Source organism: Podarcis muralis, chromosome 4 (genome assembly GCF_964188315.1).
Source record: "Podarcis muralis chromosome 4, rPodMur119.hap1.1, whole genome shotgun sequence".
In the NCBI taxonomy this organism is placed as follows: Eukaryota; Metazoa; Chordata; class Lepidosauria; order Squamata; family Lacertidae; genus Podarcis; species Podarcis muralis.
Window position 1 is genome coordinate 77146634 of NC_135658.1, and position 20212 is coordinate 77166845.

At 42.8% G+C, this 20212-nt stretch overlaps 1 long non-coding RNA gene across 9 annotated transcripts in view; it reads right to left on the minus strand.

The window, feature by feature from the left end:
* Positions 1–20212, minus strand: part of LOC114596490 (uncharacterized) — a 55117-nt gene that overhangs the window by 19522 nt on the left and 15383 nt on the right. Inside the window, exon 1 of one of the 9 annotated variants that reach the window (XR_013392658.1) lies at positions 3513–7103. The exons of the other annotated variants lie outside the window; for them this stretch is intronic. This is a non-coding gene — a long non-coding RNA (uncharacterized LOC114596490). Of the gene's footprint in view, positions 1–3512; positions 7104–20212 lie in introns of those variants that run through there. 9 annotated transcript variants of the gene reach the window in all.

A 20212-nucleotide genomic window follows, 5' to 3' on the forward strand; every position in this document is an offset into this window, starting at 1 on the left:
TGCAAGAGCGAAGTTTAGCCCTCCCAGACAACTTGCTTCCATACAAGTGAACAGAGTGTTGAACTGTAAGATAATACAGCAACAGCAACTACTCTCCTGAGAGGATGCTCCATCCTCCACTCACAGGCAGTGGCATAGCACGGGTTGTCAGCACCCGGGGCTGCATGGAGGGGTGGAAGTGAGGGAAGGACGTCATTCCATGGAGGGAGAGGTCACATCCTGGTTTGCATGGAGAAGCTGTTTTCAACAGAGCCCAGCCAAAGAGTCATGCAGCTGTACTGAGACAGCACCCGGAGTTGAAATTTTGTGCCCCAACAATTTTGCGCCCAGGGCAACCATCTGTGTGGGCTCCGTACACCACTGCTCACAGGGAGCCTATAGAGTTGCTATGTGCCCCACACCAGAGATCACTATAATACACAGGTCTTCTTTCAGCATGACTGCTGAACATAGCAAAATGTGACACACACATAGACACGCCGTCTGTTATTTACTAATGATAAAGCAACTCTGACTGGAGGGTGGCTTGAGGGACTTAACAGTGCTGTTTCATGACCCATCTCCATAGGCTTAAAACTTACGGCGAATGTTCCACCCTACCTATGTGCATGCAACATTTCTTGAGCACTGACTTCATAGTTGGAAGTTACAGTAAAGGCCATTGCGCACAGCCCATCTGCTCTGTGTGTGTGCCTGTGCGCGTGCACACATGTGCATGTACACATGTTCTTTAAATGAGTAGAGTGATCCCAGCTCATCCTACCCAGCTGGCACATGTGGAACTTGGAATTCTGTGTGCCACCCTTAGTGTGCTTTGGGTGTGATGATCAGTAGGCCTCCAAGTTCTGCTTGTACAGAGTGAGTTAGAAAGCATTCACACACGAGGAAGAGGAGCTAAGGAAAACTGCCACAGAGCAAAATGCCCTGTATCTAACATCACTTTCTTATGAACCACCGTCACCACCAAGGGAGATTCTGTTGCAAGGGAGACTCATTGCACCACTGACCACTCACAGATGCCACACGCCAAAAGCAGGAGCGATGGTCCAGAAAGTACACAATATTTTTCCCCCCAAGCAGAGATATTTTCCCCCACATGAATTCGGAGCCACAGTATCTGTTTCCTTTGTTATTCCTGCTAAGCCACCTGAGCCAGCAGCATTAACATCCAGAACCTGTGAGTTACAGATCTCCAAATGTCATGATTCAGAGTGCTTAACAGGCACATCTGGAAGTGTCCAGAATGTTTCTGTAATATTTCATCTAAATCTGCCATTTAAATCCACTGCTTTTTCACCCTATCCTCACTGGAGATGGGGAACGTTTTTCTGCCTCCCCTTGGTGACACCTTTTTAAGTATTTCAAAAGATGTCAACATAAACTCCTTTAATCATCCTCCTTTCTTTCTTTTTCCCCATGCTAAATATACCTAATTCCTTCAGCTTTCTTTTCTATTTCACTACCCTCACAGACCTTTTATCATGTTTGTGATCCCGCTCTGAATATTATTCCATTTTTCATCATTGTTTTTGAACTGTTGTGCAGAGAGATGAATATATTACACAATGCCAGGGACTACCAGCCGTGCTTGCGTCTTATGAACTCTTCCTGAGCCTTGGACTTACCCTTCCCAGGACTAAAATTGACCTTTAATACAAACCTCCCCATAACCTGTTTGGGATGCTGGAAACATTTGGAGCAATAAGTAGAGGGTTCCTCTGAGCCTCTGCAGACTGCACTTTCCTCACCACTCAGTTAAATGCAGCCACAATGATTTTATAAATAGTGCTATATTTTTAATATATGCACTGTAGCTGCTATCATATAACTATAATACACCCTATTCGCCAAAGAACTGATGCTTTTGAATTATGGTGCTGGAGGAGACTCCTGAGAGTCCCATGGACTGCAAGAAGATCAAACCTCTCCATTCTTAAGGAAATCAGCCCTGAGTACTCAAAGGAAGGACAGATCCTGAAGCTGAGGCTCCAATATTTTGGCCACCTCATGAGAAGAGAAGACTCCCTGGAAAAGACCCTGATGTTTGGAAGATGGAAGGCACAAGGAGAAGGGGATGACAGAGGATGAGATGGTTGGACAGTGTTCTCGAAGCTACCAGCATGAGCTTGACCAAACTGCGGGAGACAGTGGAAGACAGGAGTGCCTGGCGTGCTCTGGTCCATGGGGTCACGAAGAGTCAGACACGACTAAACAACAACAACAACAAAAACAACAACACACCCTAAGGTTCAACCATTTTGACTGTGCTCAGAATCAACAGCCAATTTATAACCTTGGCAAGGTATGTTTCAGTCTGCCTGCTCCAAGGGTGGGCTGATGTGCATAGCTAGATGCTTATCCAGATAGAAATATGATTTTAAAAGTCTGATAGATTAAGAAATTGGCACCATACTTACACAAGCAGCTCCCCAAAATATTTTTCTGACAGAGTTTATTCACTCTTGTTTTCATTGTAGTTTTATGTTTGGCTTGCAAACTGGAAAAGTGCATCTTATTAAACACAAGACTTGGTTCCGCCTATGTTAATAAATAAATAAAAAGTTGTTGAAAACCAAATGAAAAATCCTGATTTCCCCTGTTTATGATGATCAAATGGTTCTTTCATATTGCATCTTATACTTCACCATTTTTCGCATTTTGAAAGCTAGTTACAGATACCACAACGTAGTAAGTAATCAAAGACTTACTTCATATTTATTTTACTAAAAAAAAAAAAGTCATGCCACTTATCTTGTATTAACAGTTCTCTTAGGTAGCATAAGCTTACTTAATTACTACTGAAGAAGATTATGGATGAAATAAAGAAAAGATTTTCTCTTTTACCCCTCCCTCTAAAAAACAAAACAAAGGACAAAACTGCACACTCTCCCAACAGAAAACAGGACGTTCTGGTCCCTTTTGCACATGCAAAAATGGAATAGTTAATTTTGCAAATTTGATAGGAACTGATTACCTGGAATTACTCTAAGTATCCATTTCAGGCCCTAAAAAGGGAATTATTTGAGGCGGGGAGCTTAGGACTGAAAAGAAATGCTGGAGTCTTATTATTCCTTAAAATCAGCTATGCACGCACAACATCATTAACAAGTGTACAAAGTATGCATGCTTTTTTTTCGACTGATGTGATAGACAATAGTAGTTGTGGCCTGTCATACCATCCGTCTGAATATTAAGCAGTCCCCAAGTACACATTGACACAGCAGACCTTAATAGCTTGGAAGCCGTAACAATCTATTGAGTCAATAATTGGCATGTTAAAGAGCATCTTGTACTCCATCAGTGTTTTAGCTAATTTGCTTATCTATCTATCTATCTATCTCCTCACCTACCTAAATACATCGTATAGCTAATTTAGAGCTTATACTTCAGCTTCATCCTTTTACACGTTGCACTTTTTGCCTTCGTGGAATATTTCTGAATAACAGGAGTACGCTGCATGAGGGTTTATATATAAAAGGGGGGGCTGTTCTAACAACTTATATCACACCTACCTTGCTAGTAGTCACATTTGAGCTTTGTCTAGGCATGCATCCAGGCCATTTCTATTTTGTGGGTGGGATTCAGTTGCATAAAAGAAAATTCAGGTTGCGCTGTTAAAATGGATTTGGTGTTCTTGCACAACATAGCTGCTTCCACCCCCACCCCCCCCACACACACAAAAAACACAACCTGATGTTTTACAGAAATTAAAATGATGGGGAAATGCACTGAAAAGTGTGGGGAAATAGTTGCATGGTGTGACATGGTATAATCTCTGTGCAAGCAAATCAGAGTTGATGCTTAATAAACAGCCAACATCATACAGCCTTCCTGCAAACTTTGTGCAAACAGAAACCAAGATGAATTCTCAATAAACAGGTTGTATGGAAACCGGCAAGGAAAAGGTTTCCTTTTATCATTTTCCTCACTCACAGCTGGCCACTTGGCCTGATTTAAATCTCTTGAAATCAATAAGACATATCCTGTTCACATACATAGAAAGCAAATGTGCTGCTGTGGCTACATGTATTGATTTAGCGGGTGGCAACCTCATTCAGACCCCAGATCAACCATGAAACTTGATCCGTAGCCTTTTGCAAGTCCTTTCTCAGCCTAACCTACAGAAATGAGCAGCCTAACCTACCTCACAGGCTTAGTGTAAAGCAGAAATGAGCTCTTGGAGGAAAGGAAGGATGAAATTGGGTAAATGAAGCTCGTCTTGGATCAGTCTTGGAGGACTGTGGCTCGCTAATTATTAAATATACATCCCGATAAGAAGGTTAAGCAAATGAATTTTGTTTATCCTTTCTGAATATAACAAACAAGAGCTAAGCTATTTCTGCAATATTCAAATGTAAGGGGAAATAGAAGTATGATTGAAAAGGAAAGATAAACTAAACAGAGAAACTATATAGCATTAATATTAAAAAGAAAGAGTGTCATTCCCCAACACTGCACCATGTTCAAACTAGCACTTCTTGTAATCACAGAACATATATATCCTGCTTGCCGGTTGCAGAAGAACACACACGCACCCTTCTCCTTTGCATTGCTTATAATAAGAGCAGCAATAATATGGGTACTGCACAAATAGACACTATCACTTTTCACACATACATTTCAAATTGCTTTTTTAGGTGCATAGTCAACACTATTATGCACATTTTGCCAACAGGAAAATAATAATAATCTCGGATACATTTTGTGACTTATCTGGAGCTGGGAGAAGTGTTATAAGGATCCTTCATATCTTGCTTGTGTTGATTTATATTTTGTGTGTGTGTGCAAAACGTTTATGTACATTTCCCCCAATTTACACCACCCATTATGAGGAAAGAATCAGATGTAAATGCTTAAATCTTTCCCAAAAAAAAGAAGTTCACACCTTTCTCTCTCTCTCTCTCTCTCTTTCATTAAAAGTAAAGGTAAAGGTACCCCTGACCATTAGGTCCAGTTGCGGACGACTCTGGGGTTGCACGCTCATCTCGCTCTATAGACCGAGGAGCCGGCGTTTGTCCGCAGACAGCTTCCAGGTCATGTGGCCAGCATGACTAAGCCGCTTCTGGCGAACCAGAGCAGCACACAGAAATCCTGTTTACCATCCCGCCAGAGTGGTACCTATTTATCTACTTGCACTTGACGTGCTTTCAAACTGCTAGGTGGGCAGGAGCTGGGACTGAACAATGGGAGCTTGCCCCGTCATGGGGATTAAAACCACCGACATTCTGATCGGCAAGCCCAAGGCTCTGTGGTTTAGACTACAGCACCACCAGCATCCCATTCGCTCTCATTAAAGCTACCCACAAAAACTTTGCCCAAACATGAATCTTGCCAATACTCCAACTTTCCTGCTGTGTCTTTGGGCACAGTTGACTCTCCAAGTTTCTAATTTTGTCTGTTTTGAAACTCCTGTCTTGAATCCCTTCACTGGACCCTCCACCTTAGCCTCCTTTGCTCATCATAGTGGTTTGTTAACCTAGCAGCAGGGATGGCAATAAGATTCTCTTGGTATTGAGCTCTGGGCAAGGGTGACCTCAGAAGCCTGAGCAGGTTGGAAGTAGCAAGTTTTTTTAACCTGGCTGATGTCCTGCCTGAAATGAGAACATACTCCAGGGTCTCTTGGCCACAACATAGGGCTCTCTTCCTCTTCCTCTTCCTCTTCCTCTTCCTCTCTCTCTCTCCCTCCCAGTGGCTTAGTCAGGTTAGAGGCAGCTTGCAAAGATGGTGACACTCTTGGCCAACTGGGTGCCAGTCAGTGTTGAGCAAGAATCCTGACCTTGCTACTGCCAGTAATACAATTTTCCTCCAGGCCCAGATATTGAACTTTAGAATGGCATGAATAAACGACTGCTATTGTGCTGAACTGAAGATGACCACATTCTCAAGAATAATGATAGTTGTTTGGGGAGGGAGTGTAGAACTCGCTCTAACCTAAGGGATGAGTTGACTCAGGATTACTGCATTCATAACCCACCACCCATACTTGGACATCTGCCATTATTTTATTTATTTAAGTTTATTCATATTTCTGTGCATTTGTACAGCCTCATCCTGCTTGCCCTGTGAAGACAGTGGCTTGCGGTACATTTTAAATGAAACAATAGGCAGTCTGCAGGATGTTGAGTCTGCATTTAAATGCAGGAGAAAAGTATGCATGGGAGACAGCCTGGGGTGGAGGGCTACCAGGCCAATTTGTCCTTGTGTCAGAAGCTGATGGGGATCCATGCAATCTACTTTTCCATGGAGGAATCCTTGCAGTTCTATTTTTCTACAGGGCTTCATCATGCCTTTGATATTGCAAACTAAGCACAGGCCATACCTATGATTGCCAAAAAAAAAAAGTATTAAAAATTAACACATTGTCTGCTTAATCTACCCTGTGCTTTATATGCCCAAAATACCAGAGAGAAAGAATTCAGTGAATCCATAATGCAAAAAAATATAAAAAAATACTCCTTTTTCCCATTTCCCCATTGGGCTAAGTCTGGACTTCACTCATCACTGAAGCGATATATGGCAGAAGCTTCCTGTACGAAGGAGGCAGGCAGGCGGAGGGTGTTTCAATTAAGGGCCAAACTAGGCATGGAGCAGAAGACACATGATTCGGTTCTCCCCTGGTTTGTTTCTTTAAGGGCCATTGCTCAGTGTAAGACCTTTTGGATCTTTAATCCAGCCTCTGGTACTGCCAGCTAGGACTGGGAAACGCTTATGTCTGAGCCTCTGTAAGTCAATATAGACAGTACTGAGCCACATAGAACCATGTTGTGACTAGGAATAAGGCAGCTTACTGTACCTATGTTTTTAAAATGTAATAGAAGCTGCTTGGGGGAGGGGAGCTGAATCCAATCAGGTCTATGATATGCCCGTGCTGTTAAAAAAATTCATTCAGAAAGCATTCACAAAACAATTATTATCACTTATTTGTGCCATTTTGTCCAATAAACACCCTCTGCTTCCAAGCCGTTTGCCCTAATGAGAGAAACTAGGATGTGCTCATGTGGTCCAGAAGGCAGATCAAGAATGCAGCCAGGTTTTATGTTTTATGGATAGCTATACCCATTGATAATAGATGTGAAGGCAGCTAGATTATGATACCCGCCACCACTTTCATGGAACTTTGAAGTGTCAGGCATAGCCCTATTGGCTTTAGCCCAAACGTAGCAGAGTTTTCCTGCACAGCGAAGAAGCTAGTTGCGGCAGTAATGACAAGTCAGCTAGACTCAGAATAACTATTTACAGGATTTATTAAAAGGAGAAAATAAAACCAGCAGAGTTTCTGCATACAAATAAAGCAAAATAAATCCTCTCTTTTTCTCTCTCAAAACCATACACAGCACTTCTACTCCTAACAACACCTCACATCAAACTGAGCTAGCAATCCCTTGATAACAGAGTTGAGTGCTGGTCGTTAACCAATCAGAGTGAGTAGTTTCTAGGTCAAGCAGACCTGGGCTTTCTGCCAAGAGTAAATTGACACCAGCCTGAGTTAATTGTGCGAAGCTAGAATCTGCAAGTTTCCCACGAGAACCAATTAACAGAAACTGAACACCCCCTCACAGATTCTGCTGAACAATTAACACCAAATACACCTATGTAGGAGATCATTTTTCCAGCAAACCTAAACCCTTGCACATTCGCTTGTTCTTTATCTTTGCCAATGGTTTAGTTAACACATCTGCTACATTTTCTTCACTTGATACATAAGTACAGGTGATTACATTGTCTTGTACACAGCAACGTACATTTTGGTATTTTACAGAGATATGTTTGGAACGCGATTTGAAACCCTCTGTTTTACTTAAGGTTATACAAGCTTGATTATCAATGTAAACTTGTACTGGTTCTCCACAATTTACATTTAAATCTGCTAACAAATGCTTGAAATAAATCACCTCGTTGCACAATTCACTCAATGCGGCGTACTCTGATTCCGTTGATGACACACTTACAACGTCTTGCTTGCGTGACCGCCAGCTGATTAAAGCTCCACCGACCATTATGACTAGTCCTGTGACAGATTTTCTATCCGGCAAATTTCCCCAGTCACTATCACAGAAGCAACTCAACATTTCATCCTCTGAAGAATTTAATTGTAACATATAGCCAATTGTCTGTTTCAGGTACCTCAGAACTTGTTTTACCCCTTTCCAGGCATTTAGTGTGGGTTTTGAGACCAATCTACTTAATATGCCTACTGCATAGCTAATATCAGGTCTGGACCACTGTGCTAGATACAATAAGCTTCCAATTACAGAGTGATATACATCAGGATGTTCAAATTCAGGACTCTCATCTATATGAAGTGTTTTTATGAAACCTGGATCCATAGGCACCACTGCCCCTTTGCAATCCTGCATCCTGTATGTAGTCAGTAGTTGTTTTACTTTGTTCTGCTGACTAATTAGGCAGCTGCCATCTTGGGCCCAGCACACTTCCAACCCTAGATATGTTCTGACCGGGCCTAAGTCTTTCACTTTGAACTTACTGGACAATTGTTTGGCAAACCTTTTAGTTTGTTTATCTGTTTTGCAGGCATACAACACATCATCTACATAAATCAGACAAAACTCTTGATCACTGCCTGTACCACGTACATAAACACAATTGTCAGCTGTACTCTGCTTGAAACCAAATGACACTAAGGCCTCATGGAAACATTTGTTCCAAGATCTTGCAGCCTGTTTGAGACCGTATAGAGCTTTGTTTAATTTCAACACTCTATTGGAACCTGTCTCATAACCAGGCGGTTCGGCTAGATACAGGTCTTCTGATATTGATGCATGTAAATATGCAGTCTGAATGTCAAAATGGTTTAACAGGAGTTTTCTCTTTGCTCCAAGCGTTAAAATCAGCCTTACACTGTCCCCCTTAGCAGTAGGGGAAAAAGTCTCGTCATAATCTTTTCCAGGCCTCTGAGAGTATCCTTGAGCCACTAAACGAGCTTTGTATTTGTACTCTCCTGTCACCAGAGGTTTAAGTTTGTACACCCACCTGCAGCCTACAATCTTTGCCCCCTCAGGCGCTGCTACTGGTGTAAAAACCTTGTGCTCATTCAGAGAGGACATCTCTTCCTCCATTGCCTGTTTCCAGCGCTCTGCCTCCTCTTTTGGTAACTTTAACACATCCTGAAAACTCTTGGGTTCTGCAATTACACTAAACACATTTGCAGTATCTGGGGAAAAACGCACCGGAGGCACTCCTTTGTTTTGTCTTTTAGATCTTCTGGGAGAAAATTTTTCTTCTGACCCACTTTCCTCCTCAGAACTACGACCTCTCTTTTGTTGCTTAGCAACTGGTCTTTGGCTAACACCACTTTCTTGAGAGCTCTTATCTGAACTTTCCTCCCCCTCAGACTCTGACTCCCTGTGTTTACCTTCAGAGTCATGAAGCTCCTGGGAAGGTTCAAACCAAACCTCAGTATTGGCATGTAGTCTCTCCCAGCCACTATGTTCACAAAAACTGGCATTCCTGGAGATCACAATGCCATTTGTCCCTTCAGCAAAACGGAAACCTTTTCCCAGCTCCTGGTAACCCACAAACACTAACTGTTTGGTCTTAGGATCTCCCTTCTTCCTCATTTGTTTTGGAATTAATACCCAGGCCTTTGATCCAAACACATGCAAATGGTCAATTTTGGGTTTTTTCTGAAACAATTTAAAGTACGGGGTTGTACCTATTGTTTGATGAAAGAGCCTGTTTTGGAGATAACACGCGGTGAGCATGCTCTCCCCCCAATAAGACATGGGCAAATCAGCATCATCAAGCATGGCAAACATCATATCTTGTAAAGATCTGTTTTTTCGCTCTGCAACGCCATTCTCCTCTGGGGAAAAAATGTTCGTTTTTCTATGCCCAATGCCACGCTTTTGTAACCAATCTCTAAAGGCATTTGACATAAATTCGCCACCTCTGTCCGTCTGAATCCTTTTGAGTTTAATGGACAGAAATCTTTCCACAGATGCCACCCAGCCTTTAAACTTAGTGAACACGTCACCCTTATTCTTCATGGGAAAAACCCAGGAGTAACGTGTGGCGTCATCCACAATTGTTAGTGAAAAGCGCGATCCACCCCTGCTTACAGCAAATGGACCAATTACGTCCATGTGAACCAGCTGTAGCGGTGACTCACTAACTCTGTCACTTCTGGGGTAAGAGACTCTGTGGGTTTTGACCTTTTTACACACATTACAATCAAGGTACTTGTTACAACTCTTTAAATTACCCCCATCAGCCAATTCAGACATTTTTAGTACACTTTTCCAGCAAGCATGCCCCATTTTCCTATGCAATAAGTGCACACAGTTGTCATGTATAGCTTTGTTATTCACTGCAGGCTGAGATTTACTTACTACTGCTGCAACTTGAGATCCTGCTTTAAGCCAAAACAAGCCTCCCTCTGACTTAGCAGTGCCTAAAATCTCACCAGCCTTCTTAATAATGCAACTGTCTCCTTCAAAATACACTTTAAACCCAGCTTTTAGCAAACAATCTACAGACATCAGATTGCTCCTTAATGACGGCACACAAAGTACATTTTGCAGGCATTCACGAAGACAAGGAACAAAAACTGCACCCCCCGAAATCACTTCGGAAGTACTTCCGTCTGCTAGAGCCACCTGGCTGCGCTGTGCTGAGTTCTTGGAAACAAACAATTCATCTGAATTTACGATGTGGCGAGATGCTCCCGAATCGACCACCCAGATCGCTTGTTTCTCATCAGCAATCTTGACCTCGCCGGTCACCAGCTGAGCCGACTGTTTTTGTTTGAAGAATTTCTTTTTACGCTGCTGCTGCTGCTGATCTCGTCTCTGCTCCTGCACCGGCAACTGAGACTTGACCAACTCCGGACATTGTCGTTTTAGATGCGCTGAAGACCCACATCGGAAACAACGCCTAACAGCAAACGCTGACTTCTCACCGGTACGCTGCTTTTGCTTCACCTCTGGCACGGCATGAGAACTCCTTCCAAACCGCCCGCCTGTAGAAGCCTCTGCAGCCAACGACCTTTCTTGCCTCTTCTGCCATTCTTCAATCAAACGCCCAGTAACGTAACTGACTGATAAATCATGCTCCTGCATGCCTTCTAGAGACAAAACTAAATTATCCCAGCTTTCCGGGAGAGAACTCAAAATAATAGCCACCTTCTCCTGCTGGTCTAGCGCACAGTCTCTTTCCTGTAGCGCAGCAAACTTTAACTGTAAACTGTGTAGGTGTTCCTGCATTGTAACCCCAGGCTGTAACATTGCCTTGTACAATGCCTTGCGAATGAACAGCTTGGAAACTGCTGTCTCACGCACATGGAGTTCTTTAAGTGCTTGCCACACACCTCTAGCTGTCTTGATTCCCCTCACATACGGCAACTGGGAATCTTCCAGCCCCAAGACAATTGTGGCCCTTGCTCTTTGGTCTTTATCGAGGTCTTCATCATCAGGCTTCGCAGGAAACTTACTCACCACTTGCCAGAGACGATCCCTCTGCAGCACTGCCTGCATGCGTTCCGACCACAGCAAGTAATTGGAGTCATTCAGACGCTCAAAAGCCATCTGAACTGGTTGTGAGGCCATCTTGAGAGCGATGTCCCTGGAACCCGGAACCAGCTACTCACGACCACCGAGAGAGAAAACAGGAACCACAGCACCCAGCACTCACACGCTGCAGCTGTTGTCCTTGTGTCCGCTGCGTCACCAGCTCACCACAGTCAGGAACCAGCCAGTGTCCATCTGCTGCACCAACAGGAACAACAACTTCGGGAACTACTGGAACCAACGCCGTTGAAGCTGACACCACCGCAACTCAGGCTGGCAGCACAATGCCCATAACCTCATGGAACTTTGAAGTGTCAGGCATAGCCCTATTGGCTTTAGCCCAAACGTAGCAGAGTTTTTCCTGCACAGCGAAGAAGCTAGTTGCGGCAGTAATGACAAGTCAGCTAGACTCAGAATAACTATTTACAGGATTTATTAAAAGGAGAAAATAAAACCAGCAGAGTTTCTGCATACAAATAAAGCAAAATAAATCCTCTCTTTTTCTCTCTCAAAACCATACACAGCACTTCTACTCCTAACAACACCTCACATCAAACTGAGCTAGCAATCCCTTGATAACAGAGTTGAGTGCTGGTCGTTAACCAATCAGAGTGAGTAGTTTCTAGGTCAAGCAGACCTGGGCTTTCTGCCAAGAGTAAATTGACACCAGCCTGAGTTAATTGTGCGAAGCTAGAATCTGCAAGTTTCCCACGAGAACCAATTAACAGAAACTGAACACACTTTTCCCCCCAAACCTTTCTGAAATGTTATTGTCTGCCATTAACATCAATAATCCCTCTTGTAGTAATATTATGGCAATTCCCCCACCAACCAAATTAAGGGGAAGCTAAGTATAATGATTTTTTTCACTGGTGCTTTTGAGATTGATCGTGTGAGATATCAAAAGTCAAAGTTCTTCAGACAGCTATTAATATGAAAATTGGCGCTGCATATATTATGGTAAAGATGACAGATTATTTCTGGTCGGTATCTCTAATGCTATAATACCTGGTCAGTATTTAACCCGGTCAGGGGGGTTCCTCTGGCTCACAGGCACAACTAGACCCAGAAGGGATCCTAATTTGGCCAAAGGTCATTATTCCCCAGTCACAGCCAGCTGCCCTACACGTGACATCATATGACCCCAGGTAGAGTGGGTAGAGCCACTGCTCCAAAGGAGCGATCAAGAGCTTTAAATGCTCCTCTTTTCAGTCTATCTTGAATTCAAGCAGGTCTGCAAATGGCAAAGTTCCACTGCAATCATGATGCTGCCAAGTGATTGACAGGTACAGGTGCCCCCACCCAGCTGTGTAAGTGGACCATGGGGCTGGGTAAAATCAGCATCCAAACTGCTGCCTCAATCCTGTTCCCGTCATCTAAAGGTAAAGGCAAACAGTTATGTCTGCAGTTATCATGCCCAAGTGTCAAGCACATGCAGTCTCCCATACTTTCTCCTCTGGCTTGACGAAGAGAAGATCAGATGCTTTTACTTCTTCTTCTTCTTTAAAAAAATACAGTATAATAATAATAATGATGGAGTATTATGTTTAAATACAGGCCTTTTGTTTAAACTTAAATATTGTTTAGGGAAACAAGTCAGGACTAGCAACCGAGGTTTGAAGTTAGCTTAAATTTGTACAGCTTTTGGACTTTGTAACTATGTTTGCACATAGCACTAAACCATGATTTAGTGCAGAGGTGGGTAACTTAGAATCATAGAATTGTAGAGTTGGGAGAGACTACTTGTGGCCTTTGGGTTGCTCTTCCCTAGTTTAAGGTTACACACACAAACATGAAGCAGATGATGTGAGTCTCAGGCTCATGAACTATCCTCTCCCCTTTCCTTCTCCCACAAAGCTGAGAGAAGGCTTTTGACAGAATTCATTTCACAATCCAAAAAAAAAACCACCCTGATTTGTCATTGCCTATGAGCCAGCGATGGTGGTTTAAAACAAATTCTGATTAATTAAACAAGCCAGACAGCCACAAATCTCTGTTTGTTCTGATCTCTGGTTCATGTGTAATGACAAGCCAGCTTTCATGGGAAGTGAAATGAACTTTTTCCTTCCTGCTCATGCTCAGTGTCACATGAGAAGTGGGGCAACAAGTAACTGGTTAGTTGAAAATGGAAACAAAAGCTTCTGATCTCCTCACAGCCACATAGGAGGAGGACAGAAAGAGCCTGATGTTCATGTATGCAATAGGTAAAGGTAAAGGTACCCCTGCCCGTACGGGCCAGTCTTGACAGACTCTAGGGTTGTGCGCTCATCTCACTCTAGAGGCCGGGAGCCAGCGCTGTCCGCAGACACTTCCGGGTCACATGGCCAGCGTGACGAAGCTGCTCTGGCGAACCGGCACCAGAGCAGCACACGGAAACGCCATTTACCTTCCCGCTATAAAGCGGTACCTATTTATCTACTTGCACTTAAGGGTGCTTTTGAACTGCTAGGTGGGCAGGAGCTGGGACCGAACGACAGGAGCTCACCCCACCGCAGGGATTCGAACCGCCGACCATGCGATCGGCAAGTCCTAGGCGCTGAGGTTTTACCCACAGCGCCACCCACATCCCCATGTATGCAATGCTAAACCTCAGTTCAGTGATACATCCAGAGTCATTGCTAAATGTGCTAAGAGTGGTTTCAACACACATTCCATTCATTCTGAGGCTCCCACCCCCAAGGAAAGACAATGTGTGCTCATACCACTTCTAACATGCTGAGAATGTCTGTTCTCCCACTAATCTAGACTAATTTGGCAAATTTCTCAATTTCTCTTTCTGAAAAATGGAAATTCAAAATTACCTTACCCACGAAACTGTTGAGGATGGAAATGATAAAGAATACGAAATACTTTGCAATTAAAAGGGCTCAATGAATTAATAACTTGGATTCAACAACAAAAATATCCTTCGCTATAAGAATTAAATGTGAGTTTTGGACCATGGCATAGCTATATGCTCTACAGAAAGCTTAACCAGACCTTTCTCTTTTGTACGAAATATTGTTTATTGGTCTGCATTGTTTTCCATATCATGCTAAAACAGCTTTCATATTTCACCCTTCATTACAGTTTTCCATTGCATGTATTAGATAAGGCAAGGACAATTTTTGCGGCTGTTTATCTGTCGATCTATCTATCTATCCATCCATCCATGATCCAACTGTCCATTCTGTACTAATAATCATGGTCACTGAACATCCAGTCTGCTTCACAGGGTGATGAAAATGAGTTCTCTAGCATTACTGTAAAACGTATGTTTTAAGTGGGTTAATAAGGACCGGGAGACAGTTTCAACCAGCAGGTTATTTGCCTTCAATAAATTGATTCCTTCTTCCTTTACACACCCTGTGCATTGGGCAAGTGTAATTGAAGGCAGCCCAGGCTGGCTGACATCTGTTTCGTTACTAGATATACATTTGCCAAGAAGCTGGACAGCAATATCCATTTGGTATTCACAGAAAGTACTTGCAGAACAATAATGACAATAATTGCCTCTGATTCTTGTGTTTACAACATTGCCAAAGAATCATTAGGGCCTTATTTATAGATAATGCTTATTAATCACATGGATTTGAATTCTGGAATGTATTAGATTAATATTCTTTTGTAGCCTAGTTCTGCCCTAATGCTGTGAAAAGCGTTTGCTGAAGGCAATTCACCGGAATAACTTATGGGGGGAAAGTTAAATACAGCTGGTAATCTGCAGGTGACAGATAAAGAGCATAGGTGTGTGTGAGAGAGTGTGTGTGTCTCAGTTAGTACATCAAATGGTTGGTGTGGAATTGTCTTTACAAAGGCCTTCCTCACAGAAGTTTTCAGAAATAGCAACTGGTGCATAACACTGTGGCCAAACTGCTTTAAGCCCCTGCCATGGCTTTTGGTTTTTTAGAGTACCATTCAAATTGCTGCTCGTGGCTTTTAAAAGCCCTATAACATTTGGGATGTTGAAAGGATAGCTTTATGCCACATGAACTCGTCTACCCACTGAGATTGTCAGTGGAGGTCTTAGTGGAGGTCCTATTCAGAGTGCGTCTCTCAGAGACACCAATGGAAGTATGATGGGAAAGGTAGAGGGTACTCAAACCCAATCTGGACTTTGGCCATGTTTTGGTAAAGGTAAAGGGACCCCTGACCATTAGGTCCAGTCGTGGCAGACTCTGGGGTTGCGGTGCTCATCTCGCTTTATTGGCAGAGGGAGCCAGCGTACAGCTTTCAGGTCATGTGGCCAGCATGACTAAGCCGCTTCTGACGAAACAGAGCAGCACACGGAAACGCCGTTTACCTTCCCGCCAGAGTGGTACCTATTTATCTACTTGCACTTTGACGTGCTTTCGAACTGCTAGGTTGGCAGGAGCAGGGACCGAGCAATGGGAGCTCACCCCGTCGCGGGGATTCGAACCACTGACCTTCTGATCAGCAAGTCCTAGGCTCTGTGGTTTAACTCATAGCGCCACCCGTGGTACCCCATCTCCTTTAAAGAAACAGTAGCATAAGAAACTGTCGCAAAGGTTAAGGATGCAGCCCCTCCCCACCCCCATTGCTCAGAGGGGTGCAGCTGGCAGTGGTATGAGATGGGGGGCTGTGGCAGCAGCTAGGTTTTGGAAATCCATCCCCCAGGAGATTCTCCCTCCCACTTTACAGGCTTTCTGATATTCAGTGGAAACTTACGTTTCATCAGTAAGGCTGGTTCTCCATTATTCATAGGTGGCCCAAGCTGGGAGACAGCATCCCCCTAACTAGCCTGCTGTCCTCAGATGCTGCGGAGGATACTATCCCAATGCCAGCGTTGAAGTAACTGGCAGTCCAGTTAGCATATATACGTATGTAGAATGGGAGAGTACCATCTTCTCCTTTCCCTCAGGCAGCAAAATGTCTTGAGCCAGCCCTGCTCATGAGGACTTTGATTGGCAGGGAATTTCTCCCCATTCATTATTTTGATATTTGGGTTTGTTTGGTATTTGTGTGTGCGTGCATTGGTTTTTTGTTTGTTATGTTAATTTATTTTTGTTACTTTTTGATTGATTATTGTACTGCCTCTGTGTGTGTTTTGATTTAATGTTTGCATGCTGCTTTGAAGGCCTTCGGTGGGGGAAAAGCTGTCAAACATATTTTTTTATATATGAACTGTTCTAAAAGCTAAATACTCCTTCACACATTTCATTCTTCCTAATCAGAGGGAGAGATTATAATGCAACATCATGAATCCAGTCTGCACCGGCACATAGAATGGACTGCTAACCCGTGCATCAGTTAAAGAAGTTCTTGCGGTGCTTCTTTTTTGAATGTAGAACTTATCTCTGTATTGGAAAAATATTACGTATAAAGCTGCTCTAACCACATTGGACTGGATTCAACTAACAAATCCAACTAGCAGAAGCCAGAACACAGACTTCCGCTAGTGCATTGGGGCTTACCACACTTTCCTTCCCCCCACCATTTGCCACATACACACACCTAATTTTCTCGGGGGGGGGGGCGTCCAGGAGAACACCCCCCCCCCCCGAATAGTTTACTCACAGAGGAGACGGAGTCTTGTTCCATCTGGCAAGCTGAAAATCTTGTGCTGATGAAACAATTGTCATAGCACTACGGTGAATTCCTCTCCTTATTAATTTCAAAGTCGCATTGTGTCGCATTGAACTTACTCCCTTGTAAAGTGCAGCCCTAGAAGCCCAAACCAAGACTATATTCCATGAAATAAAAGCAGTCCAAGAAGCCTTAGATCATTTATGCAAGTGAAGCCCCACCGACTGCTACTCTGGGACTTCCCTATTTAGAACGATATGACTATTTTATTGTTGTGGACTGAACAACTCTATATATCTCTAGCCATGGGTAGGCAAACTAAGGCCCGGGGGCTGGATCTGGCCCAATCACCTTCTAAATCCAGCCCGCGGACAGTCCGGCAATCAGTGTGTGTTTACATGAGCAGAATGTGTCCTTTTTATTTAAAATGCATCTCTGGGTTATTTGTGGGGCATAGAAATTCATTCTTCTTCTTTTTTCAAAATATAGTCTGGCCCCCCACAAGATTTGAGGGACAGTGGACCAGCCCCTGTTGAAAAAGTTTGCTGGCCCCTGCTCTAAGCAATCCCTGTTGAATTAAAGCATTGTATAGGATTGAAGTCTTAATTGTTCTCTTATAGCCTGATCCTATACATGTTGACCTGGGAGTAAGCCTCACTGCATTCCATGAAACTTATCCCTGATATTGTTTACTTGGGGGAGTAAGTGCCATTCAACTCAATAACATTTGCTGATAAGTAAACATGCACACAAACTCATTCTGAAAGAGAAGTGGAAAGATCATGTTATTTGTGCATGTTATATTAGGATCTACTTTGATGTTAGATGTGTAAATGTTAGACAGTCAATGAGGTGTGGTGGTTAGAGTGTTAGAGTAGGACCTGGGAGATGAATTCAAGTCCCGACAGGGACATGAAACTCACTGGGCGAGTCCCCAGCTCTCAGCCTAAACTCTCAGACAAAGTTGTTGTGATGATAATATAGAGAGGGGGAGAGAGTTGTGTATGCCAGCTACCATGAGCTACTTGGAGCACAGGTGAGCTACAAATCCAAGAAAAAATAAATATATTGAAGCAAGCTATTGTTTTAAGGATGACTTATCTAATATGTTTATACATTTATAGGGTAGATAGATGATAGATATATAAATTATCCTGCATATATTATGGACTGTTTTGTTTTTAAAGAGGTCCCTGGCAGATATGTCAGAAGTTTCCAAACATAGAAGCATGCGGTGTCACAGCTCATAGGCCCTACTTGTTAAAAGTCCCAAACATTTTTTTAAAAAAAGAAATAAGCATTACAAATTATGCTCGAATAATATCAGTGTCTGTTGAAGCGGATACAGGATCAGAATTGTATATATATGTGTGTGTGTGTGTATATATATATATATATATATGCTTTCGTAGATTTTCACGGGTACAGGAATGCAGGTTTTGGTGTCCTCGGGTGTCTTCCCGTGTAAAAGTCTTTTACACGGGAAGACACCCGAGGACACCAAAACCTGCATATATATATATATATATATATATATATATATATATATATATATGGGCTTGAATTTGAAATCAGCCATGGTAACCGAGTGGCATTGGGCAAGTCAAGGCCTCTCAGAGAAATGGACATAGTAAGGGTCTGTTTCACAGGTTTGCTGTTAGGATAAGGTTTTTGCATACAAAAAGTGCTTGTTAAACTACTAGCCATAATGAGTAAGGGAAAAGAAATAAGGAGGAATTAAAGCTGCAACATGCAACAAGCAATCTGAATATCAGCTGTGTGAATTTAAATTTTCCTTTGTCACTGGTTCTTAATATGCTGGGGGGGGGTCTCTAACACCAATGCTACTGCAGAACCTGCCTTTCTTTTTTTTCTTTTTCTGGTGTGCAGTCAGCGCCTGAAATTTGCATTTAAACAAATGACATAGAGAACAATGTACCATGTCTTTTTTTTTCTCTCCCCCGTGAGACTGTTCTTCAAGTATAATGTAAAGAACTGCTAACTTTAAAATTACATTTCTGTCTGCCTTTTTAACCTACTGTTGTGACAAGTAATAACTGACTTCTTTAACCAAAAGAATTTGGGAAGGGGAAAAAAATTATTCTAGACCTGATTCATCTTGTTTACAGTGAGTGCTTTATAATGAATGTTTCACCTGAGTAGTCAGTCACATTCCTTAAAAAAGAATAAAAATGCAAATCTTTCAAAATACAAACATCGAGGAGAAAAAGAAAATGTTGTTCAATGCTTTCCTTTTTAAACTCATGATGTCTGCGGGGGATATTTGTTATTTACCATATACCCTAAACTACATTAACTTATACCATACACCTGGTTTAAAATATGTTGACATGAACGTAAGATCGATTAATTGCGTATAACTTGCTCACTGATAGTCTAAATGCCTATGACCAGAATAGCTCAGTTGCCCCGAGGGAAAGTTCAGTTGGCAGAACATGAGACTCTTGATCTCAGGGCTGTGAGTTTGAACCCCACATTGAGCAAAGGAACCCCACATTGCAGGGAGTTGGTCTAGATAATTCTCAGCATCCCTTCCAACTCTATGATTCAGAATGGAGAACCAGAGACCCTCCAAACATTATTGGACTCCATCTAGCTGTATCCCTGAACACTGGAGAAGCTGGCTGAGGCTGATGGGAGCTGGGAGTCCAACAACATTGGGAGGACCATTGCTTCCCAATCCCTGACATACGACATGGTGATCTGCTATCCAAACTAGAGGTGCCCACTGGGGAAGTACAAGGCCCTGGGGCCCCAGTAGCTCTTTAGGTTCTAGTCTCAGGACGTAGTTTCATGAATGCATTCAGGCTTCCTAGGAATCCCAGCCATTTTGCTTAGAACAAAAATGAGTTTGATGAAGACCTAGAGCACACAACTCAGAGTCAACTCTAGAAAACAACAGTGTGTAAATATTGTTTCTTGATTACTTTCACACTTCTGATGAAGGTGAACAGGTCTGAAATTTTAGCCATCCTTCAGGTCTGGGTCTGTATTTTCATATATCTAAGCAAAACTCCATAATGTCAGTAAATTTGATTAATTCACATATTGCATGTGGCACTGCCTTCCCCCCCCCCTCCCCCTCACACACACACACAAACCTTGTTTTTGGCTATTAACTTCCCACCCCTAAAACACAC